This window comes from Herpailurus yagouaroundi, unplaced genomic scaffold (genome assembly GCF_014898765.1).
Source record: "Herpailurus yagouaroundi ecotype Mexico unplaced genomic scaffold, PumYag 77, whole genome shotgun sequence".
Classification (NCBI taxonomy): Eukaryota; Metazoa; Chordata; class Mammalia; order Carnivora; family Felidae; genus Herpailurus; species Herpailurus yagouaroundi.
The window spans coordinates 66096141-66118001 of NW_024412388.1; the positions used below are offsets into that span (position 1 = coordinate 66096141).

At 39.1% G+C, this 21861-nt stretch overlaps 1 protein-coding gene and 1 non-coding gene across 2 annotated transcripts in view; one reads left to right on the plus strand and one right to left on the minus strand.

Annotated features, from left to right (window-relative positions):
• Positions 1-21861, plus strand: part of GIPC2 (GIPC PDZ domain containing family member 2) — a 430222-nt gene that overhangs the window by 173673 nt on the left and 234688 nt on the right. The window lies entirely within an intron of this gene.
• LOC121027863 (U6 spliceosomal RNA) lies at positions 8354-8460 on the minus strand. The gene has a single exon (XR_005788950.1). It is a non-coding gene; the product is annotated as a U6 spliceosomal RNA (small nuclear RNA).

The following is a 21861-nucleotide window of genomic DNA, read 5'->3' on the forward strand; positions in this document are numbered from 1 at the left end:
GGGGTTTCTATTCTATTCCATTGGTCTATGTGTCTGTTTTTGTGCCATCTCTTGCCCATTTTAAATTGTTTTTTTTTTGTTTGGTTGTTTAGTTGTATGAGTTCTTTATGGATTTTGCATATTAACTCCTTATCAGATATATGATCTGCAAGTATTTTTTATTCAGTAGGTTCCCTTTTTGTTTTGTTGATGGTTTGCTTTGCTTTGCAGAAGCTTAGTTTGATGTAGTCCCATTGTTTATTTTTTCTTGTGTTTTCCCTGCTTTTGGAGTCAGATCCCAAAATAAACATACAACCCCCCCCTCCCAAACCCAGCCCCCAAAACATTGCTACATTGCTAAGGCAGTTGTCAAGTAGCTTACATCCTAACGCATCTAAGATGTTCCAATATGTAGGCAATGCTAGTGATGGGAACTTTGGGGATTATAGTATACAAAAGTCAAAGCAGACTGTCATGCACAGTAGGTCCTCTGCTATCTAAACTGTACTTCTTGGTAGGAGACTTGGGGAATTAGCCCTGTCATTGAAGGTTTGTAGGGTCCAAATCTACAGTGGTGGAGTGAGGCAGTGTAGATGATTGTAAAACTTAAATGAACATGTATAACTTAGAACAATGCTCAAAATTTCTGTACCTTCTGTTTCAAAATCATTGGGAGGACTTATAATAAACATAGATGATTTAACTAGAATATCTGGGGAATGGATCCTGGGGATATCCATTCTAAATAGGATACCCCAAGGATCTTTATATACTTTTTTGAATTTAGTTTTTTAAAATTTACATCCAAATTAGTTAGCATATAGTGCAACAATGATTTCAGGAGTAGATTCCTTAATGCCCCTTACCCATTTAGCCCATACTCCCTCCCCAAACTCCTCCAGTAACTCTGTTTGTTCTCCATATTTAAGAGTCTCTTATGTTTTGTCCCCCTCCCTGTTTTTCGATTATTTTTGTTTCCCTTCCCTTATGTTCATCTGTTTTGTCTCTTAAAGTCATATGATATTTCTCTTTCTCTGACTAATTTTGCTTAGCATAATACCCTCCAGTTCCATTGATGTAGTTGCAAATGGCAAGATTCCATTCTTTTTGATTGCCGAGTAATACTCTATTGTATGTATGTGTGTGTGTGTGTATATATATATATATATATATATATATACACACACACACACACCACATCTTCTGTATCCATTCATCCATTGATGGACATTTGGGCTAGTTCCATACTTTGGCTATTGTTGATAGTGCTGCTATAAACACGGGAGTGCATGTGTCCCTTTGAAACAGCACACCTGTATCCCTTGGATAAATGCCTAGTAGTGCAATTGCTGGGTCGTAGGGTAGTTTTATTTTTAGTTTTTTGAGAAACCTCCATACTGTTTTCCAGAGTGGCTGCACCAGTTTGCATTCCCACCAGCAGTGCAAAAGAGATCCTCTTTCTCTGCATCCTCACCAACATCTGTTGTTGCCTGAGTTGTTAATGTTAGCCATTCTAACAGGTGTGAGATGGTCTCCCATTGTGGTTTTGATTTGTATTTCCCTGATGATGAGTGATGTTGAGCATTTTTTCATGTGTCGGTTGGCCATCTGGATGTCTTCTTTGGAGAAGTGTCTATTCATGTCTTTTGCCCATTTCTTCACTGGATTATTTGTTTTTTTGGGTGTTGAGTTTGATAAGTTCTTTATAGATTTTGGATACTAACCCTTTATCTGTTATGTCATTTGCAAATATGTTCTCCCATTCTGTCAGTTGCCTTTTACTTTTGCTGATTGTTTCCTTCACTGTTCAGAAGCTTTTTATTTTGATGAGGTCCCAGTAGTTCATTTTTGCTTTTGTTTTCCTTGCCTCTGGAGATGTGTTGAGTAAGAAATTGCTGCGGGCAAGATCAAAGAGGTTTTTGCCTGCTTCCTCCTTGAGGATTTTGATGGCTTCCTTTCTTACATTGAGGTCTTTCATCCGCTTTCAGTTTATTTTTGTGTATGGTATAAGAAAGTGGTCTAGGTTCATTCTTCTGCATGTTGCTGTCCAGTTTTCCCAGCACCTCTTGCTGAAGATACTGTCTTTATTCCATTGGATAGTCTTTCCTGCTTTGTCAAAGATTAGTTGGCCATATGTCTGTGGGTCCATTTCTGGGTTCCTTTTTCTGTTCCATTGATCTGAGTGTCTGTTCTTGTGCTTGTACCATACTGTCTTGATGATTACAGCTTTGTAGTATAGCTTTAAGTCTGGGATTGTGATGCCTCCTGCTTTGGTTTTCTTTTTCAAGATTGCTTTGGCTATTCGGGGTCTTTTCTGGTTCCATACAAACTTTAGGATTATTTGTTCCAGCTCTGTGAAGAATGCTGGTGTTACTTTGATAGGGATCATGTTGAATATGTAGATTGCTTTGGGTAGTATCGACATTTTAACAATATTTGTTCTTCCTATCCAGGAATATGGTATCTTTTTCCATTTTTTGGTGTCTTCTTCAATTCCTTTCATAAGCTTTCTATAGTTTTCAGCGTATAGCTCCTCTTTGGTTACATTTATTCCTAGGTATTTTATGGGTTTTATTGATCTGTTCTACTGTTGTTTTGGTTTTGATAGCATTGATTTATGCTCTAATCTTTACTATTTACTGTCTTCTGCTGGTTTTGGGTTTTATTTGCTGTTCTTTTTCCAGCTCTTTAAGGCATAAAGTTAGGTTGTGTGTCTCAGATCTTTCTTCCTTCTTTAGGAAGGCCTGGATTGCTATATACTTTCCTCTTATGACTGCCTTTGCTGTGTCCCAGAGGTTTTGGGTTGTGGTGTTATCATTTTCATTGGCTTCCATACACTTTTTGATTTCCTTTTTAACTTCTTGGTTGGCCCATTCATTCTTTAGTAGGATGTTCTTCGGTCTTCAAGTGTTTGTTACCTTTCCAAATTTGTCCTTGTGGTTGATTTCGAGTTTCATAGCGTTGTGGCCTGAAAATATGCAGGGTATGATCTCGATCTTTTTGTACTTGCTGAGCGCTGATTTGTGTCCCAGTATGTGTCTATTCTGGAGAACATTCCATGTGCACTGGAGAAGAATGTATATTCTGTTGCTTTAGGATGAAATGTTCTGAATATATCTGTTACGTCCATATGGCCCAGTGTGTCCTTCAAAGCCATTGTTTTCTGGTTGATTTTTTGATTAGATGATCTGTCCATTGCTGTGAGTGGGGTGTTGAAGTCTCCTACTATTATGGTATTACTATCAATGAATTTCTTTATGTTTGTGATTAATTGATTTATATATTTGGGTGCTGCACATTTGGTGCATAAATGTTTACAATTGTTAGGCCTTCTTGGTGGATAGACCCCTTGATTATGATATAATGCCCTTCTTCATCTCTTGATACAGTCTTTATTTAAAGTCTAGGTTGTCTGATATAAGTACGGCTACTCTGACTTTCTTTTGTTGACCATTAGCGTGATAGATGGTTCTCCATCCTCTTACTTTACTTTCAATCTGAGGGTGTCTTTAGGTCTAAAGTGGGTCTCTTGTAAACAGCATACAGATGGATCTTGTTTTCTCATCCATTCTGTTACTCTATGTCTTTTGATTGGAGCATTTAGTCCAGTGACGTTTAGAGTGAGTACTGAAAGATATGAATTTGTTGCCATTATATTTCTTGTAGAGTAGAGTTTCTGGTGGGTTCTCTGGTCCTTTCTAATCTTTGTTGCTTTTGGAATTAATTAGTTAATTAATTAATTCATCTTTTCTCCCCTCAGAGACTCCCCCTTAAAATTTCTTGCAGGGCTGGCTTAGGTGGTCACAAACTCCTTTAATTTTTGTTTGTCTGGGAAACTTTTTATCTCTACTTCTATTTTGAATGACAGCTTTGCTGGAGAAAGAATTCTTGGCTGCATATTTTTATGATTCAGCGCATTGAATATATCCTGCCACTCCTTTCAGGCCTGCCAGGTTTCTGTGGATGGGTCTTCTGCAAACCTGATCTGTCTTCCCTTGTAGGTTAAGGACTTTTTTCCCATGCTGCTTTTATGATTCTCTCCTTACCTGAGTATTTTGTGAAGTTGACTATGATATGCCTTGTTGATGGTCAGTTTTTGTTGAATCTAATGGGGGTCCTCTGTGCTTCCTGGATTTTGATGTCTGTGTCTTTCCCCAGGTTAGGAAAGTTTTCTGCTATGATTTGCTCACATAACCCTTCTACCCCTATTTCTCTCTCTTCCTCTTCTGGGACCCCTATGATTCTGATGTTGTTCCTTTTCAATGAGTCACTGATTTCTCTAATTCTCAAATCGTGCTCTTTTGCCTTAATCTCCCTCTTTTTTTTCTGCTTCATCATTCTCCATAAGTTTGTCCTCTATATCGCTGAGTCTGTTCTGCCTCATCCATCTTGCCACTGCGGCATCCATTTGAGATTGCAGCTCAGTCATAGCATTTTTTATTTCATCCTGACTAGCTTTTACTTCTTTTATGTCCACAGACAGGGATTCTAATCTATTAGAATAGATTCTAATCTATTCCAGCTAATATTCTTATTATTGTGATTCTAAATTCTGGTTCAGACATCTTGCTTGTATCTGTGTTGGTTAAGTCCCTGGCTGTCATTTCTTTCTGCTCTTCCTTTTGGGGTGAATTCCTTCATTTCATCATTTTGAAGGGAGAAAAGGAATTAATGAGGTAGAAAAAATTAAAATAAAAAAGTTAAAATTAAAAAATTAAAAACAAACACAGAGACAAAAATCAAATAAATGATGCTAGATCCTAGGTGTGTTTTAGTCTGGGTGTTGAAAGTGGCTTGATAGATTAGAGAAAAAAAGGGAAAAAAGAAAAAAAAAGGAAATCGATTGAAAATTTGAAAAAATGAATACAGTGAAGTAGAGTAAAATTAAATGATGGAAGTAAAATAGAATTTGAAAAAGTTTACACAGAAGTAAAAAGTATAGTAGAAGAAATTAAAGAAAAATTTTTTTAATAAAAATTGAAAATAAAAATGATTTTTTTCTCTTTCTGTATTCAGGAAAAAGAAAAGAAACGAAAAAGAGAAAAAAAAAAGAAGAAAGGAAATTGTATAGTTGTACCAGCTAACAGACTGAAATACAAGCGAAACTACTTCGTTTTCCCCTAGAAGTCAAACTTTGAAGTGCTTTATAGTCCATGAACTAAGTGGGTGGCGAGACTTGTGTTCTTGAAGAACGAGGTTGGCCCAGTTGGGCATGGCTTAGTGTAACGGCCCCATTCTCCAGTAGATGACGCTGCTAGCCTACTAGGATGGATTGTTGTGGCGCTTGTAGGTCCGTATGTGCAGGAACGGTGAAAATGGCGTCTCCCAGCTACCCAGTCTCTGGTATTGGAACTTTGTTCTCTCTGATCAGCAATCGCACACCCATCCTTTGTCTTTGGCTTCTATCCACTCCCCACTTCCACACTGTCTGTGACCAAGCCCCAGGCAGCACCTCCCTCCTGAGTTTTGTCTCAGATGGGGCTGCCTTCCCTGGCCCCTCACTTCTGAGGGACTGCGGCTTTGACCTGTTCTGCCCCTCTGCAGACAGTCTCACTGAACAATAGCTGGTTGCTGGTCCCACCCAGGAACGCTTGTGGGACCATACTGCTGCCAATGCCCAGAGACTGCAGCCAGGTGCTAGCCCACCCCAGAAAAAGTTCGCAAGACAGTTTAGCAGCAGCACCTCAGGGATTATGGAAAATCACAACAAACATCTGGCACCAGACTTCACCCCCAATAACCTTGTTCGAGCACCAGCGAATGTGGCCACTCTCTGGGGTCTGCTGGGCCTAGGTGGCCTCACAGCCTCTACCAAATGTCCTTCCAGCAGTGGAACTGCTTCTCCCATGTTGCCTGAGAACCTCCTGGACCACACTCTGCTCCTGGGGATTCGTCCTTCCCACCAGAGCACCGCCAGGTATCGAGCTGCAGAGTTTCAGATTCTGTGCTCCCCCTGTTTACAGTCTTTTTTTTTTTTTTTTTTTTTTTAAATTTTTTTTTTTTCAACGTTTATTTATTTTTGGGACAGAGAGAGACAGAGCATGAACGGGGGAGGGGCAGAGAGAGAGGGAGACACAGAATCGGAAACAGGCTCCAGGCTCTGAGCCATCAGCCCAGAGCCCGACGCGGGGCTCGAACTCCCGGACCGCGAGATCGTGACCTGGCTGAAGTCGGACGCTTAACCGACTGCGCCACCCAGGCGCCCCCCCCTGTTTACAGTCTTAATGGAATTTAAACCCTCTTCTTTCTCCCTTTTTAGTTCAGTCCCTGTGGCTGTTTCCAATTTTCCACTTTCTCTCCAGTTGCTTTTGGGGAGGGTTGCTTTTCCCGTATTTCCCCCCACCCCCCATCTCTGTCCTCTCTATGCATGCAAAAGTGGTTCCCTTCCCTCTGTGGCTTCTCTCTCCCCAAGTTCACCTCTCCACACCATGTATCTGCTGAATTCTGTGGTTCAGGTTGTGCAGATTGTTGTGTTAATCCTCAGATAAGTTTTCTATGTTTGCAGAATGGTTTAGTGTTGTTCTGGCTGTATTTCATGGATATGAGACACACAAAAAACTTCCATGCTGTTCTGCATCTTGGCTTCTCTGGATCTTATATACTTTAAGGTTAAAGAATATTAGATGCTAGACTTGAAAGCCACATCAGAGTCCTGATACAAAGGATCAGTGACCTTGTAAAGAAGTTACCTTTTCCTCTCTCATTCAAGAGTGGCTTGCAGAAGGGGTGGTTACATGGAAAAGAAATCTAGGGACAAAGCTTTTATCCCAGTAGTAGGATTGAAAGATCTCAGTCTGGAAAGAGAGTTGAGGTTTCTGGAATAAGAATCAAGGCAAAAAGAATCCCAAGGACAAGAAATGAAGCAGACAGACTGGGGATTGGGCAAGATCTGATAGAGGATTTGTAACAGGGTTTCGTGTTTACCTCCCACCTTCCCCATTGAGACTGTGGTCTCCCTGAGGGTTGGGTTCATAACTTCTTTATCCACGTTTCTTTTGTACTTAATATAGGGCTTAGCAAAAAGTAAGCTTTCAGGTATTTATTAAACAAACAAACAAACAAACAAATAAATGCAAGTTGGGATTAGTGGGCAAAGGTGGGTGATGCTAAGCTCTTGAATGTGGACTAGAGTTACCTAAAGGTCTCTTGGGTCAGTTCACACTTGGTCCTGGGAGTTGACTTTGGGGCTGCACTTGTAGTTTTGGCATTAAATAGAGGGAATAACCAGATTGACTCAAGACATAGACTGAACCTAGAGTTAGGATAATTTAAGACGCATTTTGGAAGAAAGTGTGATTTGATTCTGCTTTGAAGGTAAGAGATAGATTAAATGACTGATTTCAGTCCAACTCAACAAACATTAACTGGGAATCTACTCTGTGCAATGGCTAACAACTCAATGGAGGAGACCAAAAGGTAAAAAAAAAAAAAAAAAAAAGACCTAACTACAATGTTATAGGGGATGTTGAAGGGGAAATTATCTAGGGAAATTGAGAGGAGAGATAATCTTTCCCTGGGACTTATGACCTAGTCAGGATGCGCTCTACAGTCAAGGCAGTGAAGGGCTTTCCAAGTGGAGAAAACAGCTAGGATAGGGGAAAGAAGGAATGAAAATGAAGGTATCTTGGGAGGTGGCATCAGGACTCTGGGTGGTGAGAGCAAAGGACAGATGATGGGTAGTGGGTTCCGGACCTCGTGGATCATCTTAACAAGGCAACGTTTATTCTAGAAACACTTGAATTTGTCAAAGTGTTTTAAGCAGTGTAATTACACAATTCAACTTATATTTAGAAGGTGAGTGTGGACTGCAAGATCTGGAGGAGGGTGAGAAGCTAGGAGCAGTCTGGACAGGGCAGTAGGGCAGCAAAGTGAGCAAAATTTTAATTAAACTAATTCCTACTGAGGTACTAATGGTAAATAATGGTTTAAGACAAGTACTCTCTAAGTGTGCTGTTGCCACCATATCTGGAGGAGGTGTGAATACTGTGGATAGATTTGCCAGGTAAGCTCTAGAAGGGCACTTTTGGTTATCTGTTGTTTATTCTTCCCACTCCCAAAGCTAGCCCATGCTAGCTGGTCTGCCCTTAAAATGAAATGCAGTTCTGTGATCTGGAGGAGAGTTCACAGGCTAGAGGGCACAGGTTGCTCTGTGATTTTTAATTGACTAGCATGAGTTCTTTCTCTTTACCTTGAAGAGTCCCTCCTTGTATCAAGTTCATTACAAATGGACATTATCTGGCAGGTCTCAAACACACCAACTGTTGAGAACAGAGCCAGCAACCTATCTTTTCTCCAAATGGCACCCAGCCATAGGACCATGATTTACAAACCTAATTGTTGTTATTATATTGATTCTTTTTGTTGTTGTTCGTTTTTAAATATGGGACCCTTCATGAATTTGCGTGCCATTCTTGCCCAGGGACTGTGCTAATCTTCCCTGTATCTTTCCAATTTTAGAATATGTGCTCCTGAAGTGAGCACTGGATTCTTTTTTTACCAATGTCCTAGTGTCAAATTATCTCAGCTCTGAGAAAAGTTCTTGTTTTTGGGTCAATATATGTGTTAGAAAGTTGTGTGAGTTAAAATTAAAAAGATATTAAAATTGTTCTCTTTTCCATTCTTTCATCTTTTCCTACTTACCCCCTTCTCATAAACCCAACAAACATACTCTCTCTGCAAATAAACTCTATGTTTAGAGAATAACAGAAATGACACATCATATGGTCTCATTTTGCCCTGATTGTGTAGTATTGACATACAAGAAGGAATGTTGAATCAAAAATAAAAACACCTGGGTTATGTTCCTTTCAATGGCATTAACTAGATGTGTAACCTGGGTACAGTTTACTTCACTTTTCCCAGCCCTAACTGCTGTAATATGAGGGAGATGGATTGTGTTCTATCTGTATAATTCTTTATAATTCTAATCAGTGGGGATTCTATAAGCTACACAGGAATGGTGACATATTTTTTCATGTGAAGGGGAAAATCTTGAGTGCTGCTTTGGAAAAGCAGCTGTTGATTGCTTCTTTGGGATCTATTTTTCATTTCTTCAATAACCTTCATTTTTTTCCTTTAGGGATATGTTCTACTTTGCTTAGCTGTGCAGCCAGCATGGCATGCACACCATTTTTGGCTCCACAGGTGGCTCCTGACGGGCTTAAACCAAACAGTGTGTATCATTAACTGGTTCCAGGATGAGCATCTGGCCCCATTCAGGCCATAGAGATGGGCAGGAATTATTTTTGCTGGGGACTCCTGGGAAGAAGTCTTTCTTTTTCTTTTGTGTGAGGTAGTGAAGAGCTTCTCTGCCAGTGTATTGGAAGAAGTGAGATCTGGGAAGCTGAGTAGAGCCCAGAGAATCCCAAAGGAGCCAGAGCATTATACAAAGCTCTGGATAAAACCATGTCTGAAACAACATCCAACTTTTAAAAAACTTGTGACCCAATGAAATAATGAAGTTTAAGACAATTCATCTTGATTTCTCTGTTGCCATCAACTCAGATTCATAACTTTTCCCCTTAAGGTTTCACTAAATATATTTTTGAATTCCATTTTTTTACCCCTGAAATAAAAGGAAATTGCTTATACCTGCATTTTTATTACAGTCAGTTCCTAAATCATCAACTGGGAAGTGTTGAAAACAAAAATTTTAGAGTCGGTATGAGGCACACAGAAATTGCTTTATAAATGTTCATTGAATGAATGAGAGTGATAATAAATTAGAAAGAGGAAAGATAATATATCTGGGTGCAAGGGAAGGGATAGGTGGGAAGGTAGTTATATAGAATGTGTTTTGGGGGGAACATACTAGTGAGGAAATGTATGGGATGATCATAAAGCCTAAACTGCTGGAATTGTCCTTTTTCTTCTCTCCTGAGATGTTTCCTAATGTTTTTTTTTCTTTCAATTTAGAATTCAGGGAGAAAGAAGCATCTAGGTTCACAAAATAAATTTTACTTCAATCAATTGATTAATTTAACAGGTGTTTCATGAGCACTTACAAAGGTCTCTAGTTACAAGGGAAGACTGATAAGTAAATCAGTACTAATCACAAAGTTGATGAGTATTATGGAAACGGAAATATAGGGATTATGAGAACAGAGCAACGGATCTAACCTAGAGGAAGGTAAGAAAAGCCTTTTCAAGGAAATGATATTTAAGCGGAGATCTGAAGAATAAGCAGGTGGCAGCCAGATGAAAATGGGTAGAGGAAGGAGAGGAGTGTTCCATGCACTGACCCAATGGCTAGGGGGATGGAGGCACCTGTGAGGACATGAGAGAAGTTCAGAATATATGTAAGGAAGAGGTGAAGGGTGAGATAAAGCCACTGAGAGGACCAGATTTTGCAACTCTCTATGGGCCAGGTGAAGTAGTTCAGGCTTTGATTGAAGGGGAGTGGGAGGCTGCTGAAGGGTATATGCAGGAGAGCAGGATCAGATTAGCATTGAACTTGGACCACATATGGCACAGGGGCATGAGGCCCCCTCCCTCCAGTTCTGTTCCTTTGTGCATCTGCACTATTGCTTCCACTTCCTTACTAAATGCTGCCTCTTTCCTTTTAAAACACTGGAAAAAAGTATGAAGTGGGCATTGTTCGTTCCCAGAACTGGTTACATCCCTACTTCTGTAGTAACTTGTTTTTCCTGGTAAATCTAATCTTCTTTCTCTTAACTAGCATTTGGGTTTTCAGTAGCTCTGACTTCTTGTAAATCAGCACTGATTTTCATCTCCTAAATACTGAAGATGGAATCCAGCTGGCAGGCATGGGTTCTACTGGATTTGTCTGGGACTGGCTTTTGCTTGGCAAGCAGCTGCTGACGAGGCTCACCCTGTGGCTTATTTTTGGGGGTTTTCTTTTGTGCAGCCAGAACACAGTTCCACCTAGCTCTTCTCCCAGACATGTGAAGCTGCCTATACCAACCTGCAGGACCTCTCTGTCCTCCCAACTTGAGTGGTTCTCCAACCTGGGAATCAAAATCATCCTCCAAATGTATGAATCAAAGTCTTCAGTCCTCTCTTGCACCTGTTGTTTGCATCACAGGGCAAGTTCATTACTTTGCTTGCTTTCTTTCACTTTAAAGTGTTCAGCCTTCTTGGGGCACCTGGATGGCTCAGTTGATTGAATGTATGACTCTTGATTTCAGTTCAGGTCATAGTCCTGGGGTATGATCAAGTCCCCTGTTGGCCTCTGCACTGGGTGTGGAGCCTGCTTGAGATTCTCTCTCTCTTTCCCCCTGCCCATCTCTCCTGCTTACTCTCTCTGTCTCTCTCTAAAAATAAAAAAAAAAAAAATAAAGTGTTCAGCTTTTTTTCTTGGTCTGTTTGTAAACTTATGGACCTTCTTATTGCTTCTAGAGTTTGGATACAGTGAGTGCTGGATAACACCAATAGAATGATTGAAAGAGAAAAGATACTAAGTTCTGAGTCTGGACTGGAGGGTTATCAGAAACAGTGGTTTGCTGAGAAGAGCTGGCAGCTGGGTAGAAAGATTGTGAACATCGGTGTTTGACAATTTGAAGAGCACCTGATGGATTGGTGATGAGAATCAGTGTTCCGAAGTTGACTCAGGACCCAACTTATTGACTGATAAGGATGCACTTTTCCACAGGGAAGGGCACCACAGGGAAGGCTTTCACAACTCCTTTACTGGGTGGCTCCTTCCCTGAATCTCCAGTATTATTGAAAGGCTCAAAGGAGATAATCCATATAAAGTACTTAGAGGAATGCCAGGTATGGGTGAGCAATCAGGCACATGTTATTCAAATTATAGATGTTGCAGTCACTATACAACACAGGCTGGCTCTGTGGATGGAGCTGTGATTGCTTTTCCTGAAAACCTGTAATCCTTTCATTTACTTGCTAAGACATTGAATTATGCAACAACTATTATTGAGTGTTTAAGTGTACCAGACACTAATTCTACCTAGTTGACACAAGAATGTAAAGTTTGCTTTATTTTCGAGATTTTGGTTTTCTCTTGAGACATGTCATTCACTCAAAAAATAGTTACTGAGTATTAATTAATGGTGTGGTCATCTGCAGTTACTTGTGGATCAAGGGCCAGGGGAGTTGATATTGATGGAGTAATGCATGGGTTTTTCTGCTTTATCTTGAGAGAGTATTATCCATCCTGGCTCTGTTTATTCCCATGCCTGGCTGGATTTTTCCCTCTATAGCACATATCACCATCAGACATATTATATATTTTATATTTTATTAATTTAGTTGTTTATTTTCTGCTTCCCTAAACTACAGTGTGAACTCCACAGGGGAGAGTTTTTGCCCATTTTCATCCATGCTGTACTCTCAGCTCTGAAGAGTGCCTGGCATGGGTGTCCTGTAACTTTATTGAGTGAACTTGCCTCACTTTGAAAGCTCTATCCCACACTCAGTTTTGCCATCCTTTCCTTAGACTCTTCCCTAAGGGCTGGGCTTGTCTGGTAGAATATCTGGCTATTTTGACTTATGTTGCCTTGCTCTGTGGTGCTTTGCAAATCACACTATCAAGGTATCTGGGTATCTGGAAAGAGGGTAAAATGGCACCTGGCCAGTAACTCACTAACCATCTTGAAGATCTTATCTAGATAAGAACTGTTTGGTTTATTTTAGAATCCATCGTGAATGATTCTCATCAGGAAATAGTAGCTTTTAAACACATGCTTACTATGTACTGCACCAAATGGCTTACCTAATTTTCTCACTTAATCCTTACAACATATCTATGAAGGCAGTATTGGTATCTGAATCCTACAGAGGAGAACACTGATGCACAGACTGGGTAAGAAAATTGAAGGTCAGAAACTAATTAGTGTCCATACCGGGATTTGAATCCTAGTCTTTCTGATTACGAAGCTCATGCACCAACCTTTAGGCTACCCCTGTACACTGTTTGGACTTGTTATTATGGACTTCTGTTTGTATATTTGTACCGTTCTTTGATCTTTGATCTTAATGGAGGCAAACCGACTTGCTTTCATTGATTCTTGAGACCAGAGGCTATCTGCTTTGCAGACATTCTTCATCTTAGTGATAACAAGGGAATATTTTAAATAATAAAGGGTGGTAAACAAAATTTTATGTTAAATGTCACTGTAATGGCTTCCAACAATTTAATTGATCAGATAGACATATAACACATATGAACTTGATAGGTGCCCTTGAGAATATTGCATACAGAATTTGGAATTGTTGATTGGTCCTCAAGATAATGAGGACCTTGCTGGATAAAATTCTCCAGCAAGCTGTTGTACAAGACTATGTATGTGCATATATGTATACTTGTGTGTTAGTGTGTGTTGATGGGTGTGTGTGGGGGACATGCATAAAGTGTAATGATACTGATTTATGAGAGAGATCAAGATACCTTCACTACTTCCCTGGAAGAGTAATTTTTTAATTAGTGTGAAAAGACTTTTTGTTTGTTTGTTTGTTTGTATATGTATACATACATACATACATACATACATACATACATATTCTTTCTTGTTTTAGTGTAATTTAAGTTTTTATTTTATTGTCAAGTTAGCTAACATACAGTGTAGTTTTGGCTTCAGGAATTGAACCCAGTGATTCATTACTTACCTATAACACCCAGTGCTCATCCCAACAAGTGTCCTCCTTAATTTCCATCACCTTTTATCTTCACCCCTCCAACCCCACCCCCATCAACGCTCAGTCTATTCTCTGAATTTAAGAGTCTCTTATGGTTTGCCTCCCTGTTTGTATCTTATTTTTCCTTCCCTTCCTCTATGGTCATCTGTTAAGTTTCTCAAATTGCACATATGAGTTAAAACATATGGTATCTGTGTTTCCATCCATGTTGTTCATCCATGTTGTTGCAAATGGCAAGACTTCATTCTTTTTCATCGCTGAGTAGTATTCCATAGTGTATATATACCAGTCTTCTTTATCCATTTATCAGTTGATGGACATGGGAGCTCTTTCTAAAATTTAGCTATTGTTGATGGTGCTTCTATAATCATTGGGGTGAATGTGCCCCTTTGAATCAGCACTCCTGTACCTTTAGATAAATTTCTAGTAGTGTAATTGCTGGGTCATAGGGTAATTATATTTTTAATTTTTGAGGAACCTCCACACTGTTTTCCAGAGTGGCTGCACCAGTTTGCATTCCCACCAACAATGCAAAAGAGATCCTCTTTCTCTGCATCCTCACCAACATCTGTTGTTGCCTGAGTTATTAATGTTAGCCATTCTGACAGCTGTGAGGTGGTCTCTCATTGTGGTTTTGATTTGTATTTCTCTGATGATGAGTGATGTTGAGCATTTTTTCATGTGTCGGTTGGCCATCTAGATGTCTTCTTTGGAGAAGTGTCTATTCGTGTCTTTTGCCCATTTCTTCACTGGATTATTTGTTTTTTGGGTTTTGAGTTTGATAATTTCTTTCTAGATTTTGGATACTAACCCCTTATCTGATACATCGTTTGCAAATATGTTCTCCCATTCTGTCAGTTGCCTTTTAGTTTTGCTGATTGTTTCCTTTGCTGTGAAGAAGCTTTTATTTTGATGAAGTCCCAATAGTTCATTTTTGCTTTTGTTTCCCTTGCCTCCAGAGACGTATTGAGTAAGAAGTTGCGGCAGCCAAGATCAAAGAGGTTTATGCCTGCTTTCTCCTTAAGGATTTTGATGGCTTCCTTTCTTACATTTAGGTCTTTCATCCATTTTGAGGTTGTTTTGTTTGTTTGTTTTTGTTTTTGTTTTTTGTTTTGTGTATGGTGTAAGAAAGTGGTCCAGGTTCATTCTTCTGCATGTCGCTGTCCAGTTTTCCCAGCACCACTTGCTGAAGAGACTGTCTTTATTCCATTGGATATTCTTTCCTGCTTTGTCAAAGATTAGTTGGCCATATGTTTGTGGGTCCATTTCTGGGTTCCTTTTTCTGTTCCATTGATTTGAGTGTCTGTTCTTGGGCCAGTACCATAATGCCTTGATGATGACAGCTTTGTAGTATAGCTTGAAGTCTGGGATTGTGATGCTTCCTGCTTTGATTTTTTTTTTTTTTTATGATTGCTTTGGCTATTTGGGGTCTTTTCTGGTTCCATACAAATTTTAGGATAGTTTGTTCTAGCCCTGTGAGGAATTCTGGTGTTATTTTGATAGGTATTGCATTGAATATGTAGATTGCTTTGGATGGTATTGACATTTTAACAATATTTGTTCTTCTTATCAAGGAGCATGGAATCTTTCTCCATTTTTTGTTGTCTTCTTCAATTTCTTTCATAAACTTTCTATAGTTTTCAGTGTATAGATTTTTTACCTCTTTGGTTAGGTTTATTCCTAGGTATTTTATGGTTTTTGGTGTAATTATAAATGGGATCAATTCCTTGATTTCACTTTCTATTGCTTCATTGTTGGTGTATAGGAATGCAACAAATTTCTGTGCATTGATTTTATATCCTGCAACTTTGCTGAATTCATGGGTAAGTTCTAGCAGTTTTTTTGTGGAATATTTGGGCTTTCCACATAAAGTATCATGTGATCTGTGAAGAGTGAAATTTTGACCTCCTCCTGGCCAATTTGGATGCCTTTTATTTCTTTGTGTTGTCTGATTGCAGAGGCTAAGACTTCCAATACTATGTTGAATAACAGTGGTAAGAGTGGACATCCCTGTCTTGTTCCTGACCTTATGGGGAAGCTCTCAGTTTTTCCCCACTGAGGATGATATTAGCATTGGGTCGTTAATATATGGCTTTTATAATCTCGAGGTATGATCCTTCTATCCCTACTTTCTTAAGGGTTTTTATCAAGAAAGGATGCTGTATTTTGTCAAATGCTTTCTATGCATTTATTGAGAGTATCTTTCTTTTATTGAAGTGATGAAGCACATTGATTGTTCTGTGGATATTGAACCAGCCCTGCATCCCAGGTATAAATCCCACTTGGTCATGGTGAATAATTGTTTTAATATATTGTTGGATCCGGTTGGCTAATATCTTGTTGAGGACTTTTGCATCCATGTTCATCAGGGAAATTAGTCTGTAGTTATCCTTTTTAGTGGGGTCTTGTCTGGTTTTGGAATCAAGGTAATGCTGGCTTCATAGAAAGAGTTTGGAAGTTTTCCTTCCATTTCTATTTTTTGGAACAGCTTCAAGAGAATAGTTCTCAACTCTTCCTTCAATGTTTGGTAGAATTCCCCTGGAAAGCCATCTGGCCCTGGACTCTTGTTTTTTGGGAGATTTTTTGATTACTAATTCAATTTCTTTACTGGTTATGGGTCTGCTCAAATTTTCTGTTTCTTCCTGTTTCAGTTTCAGTAGTTTATATGTTTCTAGGAATTTATACATTTCTTCCAGATTGCCCATTTTATTGGCATATAATTGCTCATATTATTCTCTTATTATTGTTTTCATTTCTGCTGTGTTCATTGTGATCTCTCCTCTTTCATTCTTTTTTTTTCAATGTTTATTTATTTCTGAGATAGAGAGAGGCAGAGCATGAGTGGGGAAGGGAGGAGAGGGAGACACAGAATCTGAAGCAGGCTCCAGGCTCTGAGCTGTCAGCACAGAGCCCAGTGCGGGGCTCAAACTCACGACCCATGAGATCATGACCTGAGCCGAAGTCAGTTGCTCAATCAACAGAACCACCCAGGCGCCCTGTCTCCTCTTTCATTCTTGATTTTATTTATTTGGGTCCTATCCTTTTTATTTTTGATCAAGCTGGCTAGTTGTTTATCAATTTTGTTAATTCTTTCAAAGAACCAGCTTCTGATTTCATTGATCTATTCTTTTTTTTTTTGGTTTCAATAGCATTGATTTCTGCTCTAATCTTTATTATTTCCTGTATTCTGCTGGTTTTGGGTTTTATTTGCTGTTCTTTTTCCAGCTCTTTAAGGCGTAAGGTTAGGTTGTGTGTCTGAGACCTTTCCTCCTTCTTTAGGAAGGCCTGGAATGCTGTATACTTCCCTCTTATGACCACTTTTGCTGCGTCCCAGAGGTTTGGGGCTGTGGTGTTTCAATTTTCATTGGCTTCCATGTACCTTTTAATTTCCTCTTTAATTTCTTGGTTGGCCCATTAGTTCTTTAGTAGGATGGTCTTTAGTCTCAAAGTATTTGTTACCTTTCCTAATTTTTTCTTGTGGTTGATTTGGAGTTTCATAGCATTGTGGTCTGGAAACATGCATGGTATGATCTCAATATTTTTTGTACTTGTTGAGGGCTTATTTGTGTCCTAATATGTGATCTATTCTGGAGAACATTCCATGTGCACCAGAGAAGAATGTATATTCTGCTGCTTTCAGATGAAATGTTCTGAATATATCTGTTATGTCCGTCTGGTCCAGTGTGTCATTCAAAGCCATTGTTTCCTTGTTGATTTTCTGTTTATATGATCTGTCCATTGCTGTGGGTCGGGTGTTGAAGTCTCCTACTATTACAGTATTATTACTAATGAGTTTCTTTATATTTGTGATTAATTGATTTATATATTTGGGTGTTCCACATTTGGCGCATAAATGTTTACAATTGTTGGGTCTTCTTGGTGGATAGACCCCTTAATTATGATATAATGCCTTTCTTCATCTCTTGTTACTGTCTTTATTTTAAAGTCTAGATTGTCTGATATAAGTATGGCTACTCCAGCTTTCTTTTGTCGACCATTAGCATGATTGACGGTTCTCCATCCCCTTACTTTCAATCTGAAGATGTCTTTAGGTCTAAAGTGGGTCTCTTGTAAACAGCATATAGTTGGCTCTTGTTTTCTTATCCATTCTGTTATGCTATGTCTTTGAATTGGAGCATTAATCCACTGACATTTGGAGTGAGTACTGAGAGTTATGAGTTTATTGCCATTATGTTTCTTGTAGAGTTTCTTTATTGCCATTATGTTTCTTGGAGTTTCTGGTGGCATTCTCTGGTCGTTTCTAGACTTTGTTGCTTTTGGTGTTTTTTTTTTTTTTTTTTTTCATTTTTTCTCCTCTCAGAGAGTCCCCCTTAAAATTTCTTTCAAGGCTGGTGTAGTGGTCATGAACTGCTTTAATTTTTATTTGTCCGGGAAACTTTTAGTCTCTCCTTTTATTTTGGATGACAGCCTTGCTGGATAAAGAATTGCTGGCTGCGTATTTTTCTGATTCAGCACATTGAATATATCCTGCCACTCCTTTGAGGCCTGCTAAGTTTCTTTGGCTCCAAACATTATCTGTCTTCCCTTGTAGGTTAAGACTTTACTCTTGTAGTTAGGACTTTACTCTTCCCTTGTAGGTTAAGGACATTACTCTTTCCTTGACTGACTATTTTGTGAATTTGACTATGATATGCCTTGCTAATGGTCAGTTTTTCTTGAACCTTATGGGAGTCCTCTGTGCTTCCTGGATTTTGGTGTCTGTGTCTTTCCCCAGGTTAGGAAAATTTTCCACTATGATTTGCTCACCTTCTACCCCTTTTTCTGTCTTTTCATCTTCTGGGACCCCTGTGATTCTGATGTTGTTCCTTTTTAGCAAGTCACTGAATTCTCTAATTCTTAAATTGTGCTCTTTTTTAGTTTCCCTCTTTTTTTCTGCTTCATTATAAGTTTGTCCTCTATATTGCTGATTCGCTGCTCTGTCTCCTCCATCCTTGCCGCCATGGCATCCATTTGAGATTGCAGCTCAGTTATAGCATTTTTTATTTCATCCTAACTAGATTTTACTTCTTTTATCTCTGCAGAGAGGGATTCTAATCTATTTTTGACCCCAGCTAGTATTATTATTATTGTTATTCTAAATTCTGGTTCAGACATCTTGCTTTTATCTGTGTTGATTAAGTCCCTAGCTATTGTTTCTTCTTGCTCTTTCTTTTGGGGTGAATTCCTTCATTTCATAATTTTGAGGGAAGGAAAGGAATTAATAAGGAAAAAAATTAAAATTAAAAAATTAAAAACAACACACAGACACACAGACACACACACACACACACACACACACACACACACACAGAAATCAAATAAATGATGCTAGTTCCTAGGTGTGTTTTGGTCTGGTTATTGAAATGAGCTTTATAGAGAAAAAAGGAAAAAAAAGAAAGAAAAAAAGAAAAACAAGAAAAAGAAGGAAAACTTTTGAAAATTTGAGAACATGAATATAATGAAATAGAATAAAATGAAATAATGAAAGTAAAATAGAATTTGAAAAATTTACAAAAAGGTAAAAATTATAGTAGAAAAAGTAAAGAAAAACATTTTTACTAAAATTGAAAATAAAATCATTTTTTTCTCTCTGTATTCAAGGAAAAGAAAAGAAAAAGAAAAAAAAAGAAAAGTGAATAGGTGGACTAGCAAACAGACTGAAATACAATTGAAATTACATCATTTTCCCCTAGAAGTCAAACTATGAAGTAGTTTATAGTCCATAAACTAAGCAGGTGAAGAGATTTGTGGTGTTCCTGAAGAGTGAGTTTGGTCCAGTTGGGCAGGGCTTAGTGTAATGGCTCCATTCTCCACTACATGGTGCTGCTTAGCTTACTGGGGTGGATTGTTGTGGCACTTGTAGGTGTGCATGCACATGCGCTGGAGTTGTGAAAATGGCATCACATAGCTACGTAGTCTCCAGTATTGGAACTCTGTGCTCCCCCCTACCAGCAATCGTGCACCCATCTTTTGTCTCCGGCTTTAGTCCACTCCCCGCTTTTTCACTGTCTGTGACCAAGCCATCAGGTTGCCAGGTGGCACCTCCCTTCTGAGTTTTATCTCCAATGCAGCTGCGTTTCCCAATCCCTCATTTCTGAGGGACGGCGGCTTTGACCCATTCAGATCCTCTGGGGAAGGTCTCACTGAACAATGGCTAGGTGCTGGCCCCACCCAGGAACGTTTGCAGTACTATACTGCTGCCAATGCCCAGAGACTGCAGCTGGGTGCCAGCCTGCCCCAGAAAAAGTTCACGTGATTGTATAGCAGCAGCGTTTCAGGGATTATGGAAAATCACAACACACATCTGGCACCAGTCTTCACCCTTAACAACCTTGTTCCAGCACCAGTGAATGTGGTTGTTCTCTGGGATCTGCTGGGACTGGGTGGCTGCACAGCCTCTACCAAATGTTCTTCAAGCAGTGGAACTGCTGCTTTTCCCATGTGGCCCAAAGGTCTCCCAGAGCCCACTCTTCTCCTGGGAATTAGCCCTTCTGACTAGAGCATTGCCAGATATTGGGCTGCGGCATTTCAGACTCTGTGCCCCCCCTTTTATAGAGTCTTAATGGAATTTAAACCCTCTACTTTCTCCTTTCTCCCTTTTTAGTTCAGTCTAAAAGTAGCTGTTTCCACTTTTCCACTTTCTCTCCAGCTGCTCTTTTGGGGGGTGCTTTTCCCATTCTCTCCCCCTGTCTCTGTCCTCTCTCTGTAAGCAAAAACAGCTCCCTGCCCTGTTTGGCTTCTCTCTCCTCCAGTTCACCTCTCTGTGCCATGTACCTGCTGAGTTCTGTGGTTTAGGTTGTGCAGATTGTTGTGTTAATCCTCAAATCAGTTTTCTAGTTGTGCAGGATGGTTTAGTGTTGATCTGGCTGTTTTTCATGGATGCAAGATGCAAAAAAAAACTTCCATGCTGTTTCGCTGTCTTGGTCCTCCCAGTAAATTCTTTATATTTTTAGGTACTAACCCTTTATATGATATGTCATTTGCAAATATGCTCTCCCATTCTGTCAATTGCCTTTAGTTTTGTTGAATATTTCCTTTGGTGTGCAGAAGCTTTTTGTCTTGATGAAGTCCCAATAATTCATTTTTGCTTTTATTTCCCTTATCTTCGGAGACATGTCAAATAAGTTTCTGTGGTGGAGGTCAAAGATGGTTTCCTGTCTCACATTTATGTCTTTCATCCATTTTGAATTTATTTTTGTGTATGGTGTAAGAAAGTGGTCTAGTTTCATTCTTCTGCATGTTGCTATCCAGTTCTCCCAGTACCATTTGCTAAAGAGACTGTCTTTTCTTCCATTGGATACTCTTTCCTGCTTTGTTGAAGATTAGTTGGCCATATATTTGTGGGTCCATTTCTGGGTTTTCTATTGTATTCCATTGATCTACTTGTCTGTTTTTGTGCCAATACCATACAGTCTTGATGATTATAGCTTTGTAATACATGCCAAAGTCTGGGATTGTGATGCCTCCAGCTTTGGTTTTCTTTTTCAACATTATTTGGCTATTTTGTGTCTTTTGTGGTTCCATACAGATTTTAGGATCATTTGTTCTAGCTCTGTGATGAATGCTGGTGCTATTTTTATTGGGATTGCAATGAACGTGTGGATTGCTTAGAATAGTATCAACATTTTGACAATATTTGTTCTTCCAATCCATGAGCATGGAATGTTTTTTTCCATTTCTTTGTGTCTTCTTCAATTTCTTTCATAATTTTTCTGTGGTTTTCAGCATACAGATATTTCACCTCTTTGGTTAGGTTTATTCCTAGGTATTTATGGTTCTTGGTGCAATTGTAAATGGGATTGATTCCTTAATATCTCTTTCTGTTGCTTCATTATTGGTGTATAGAAATCCAGCTGATTTCAGTACATTGATTTTATATCCTGCAACTTAGCTGAATTCATGTATCAGTCTAGCAGTATTTTGGCAGAGTATTTCAGGTTTTCCATGTAGAGTATCATGTCATCTGCAAAGAGTGAAAATTTGACTTCTTTGTCAATGTGGATTCATTTTATTTTATTTTGTTGTTTGATTGTAATGCTGGATTCATAGAATGAGTCTGGAAGCTTTCCTTCAATTTGTATATTTTTGGAAGAGCTGAGAAGAATAGGTATTAATTTTGCTTTAAATGTCTGGTAGAGTTCCTCTTGGAGGCCATGTAGGCCAGAACTCTTATTTGTTGGGAGATTTTTGATAACTGATTCAATCTTCACTGGTTATGGGTCTGTTCAAGTTTTCTATTTCTTCCCATTTGGTTCTTGGTAGTATGTG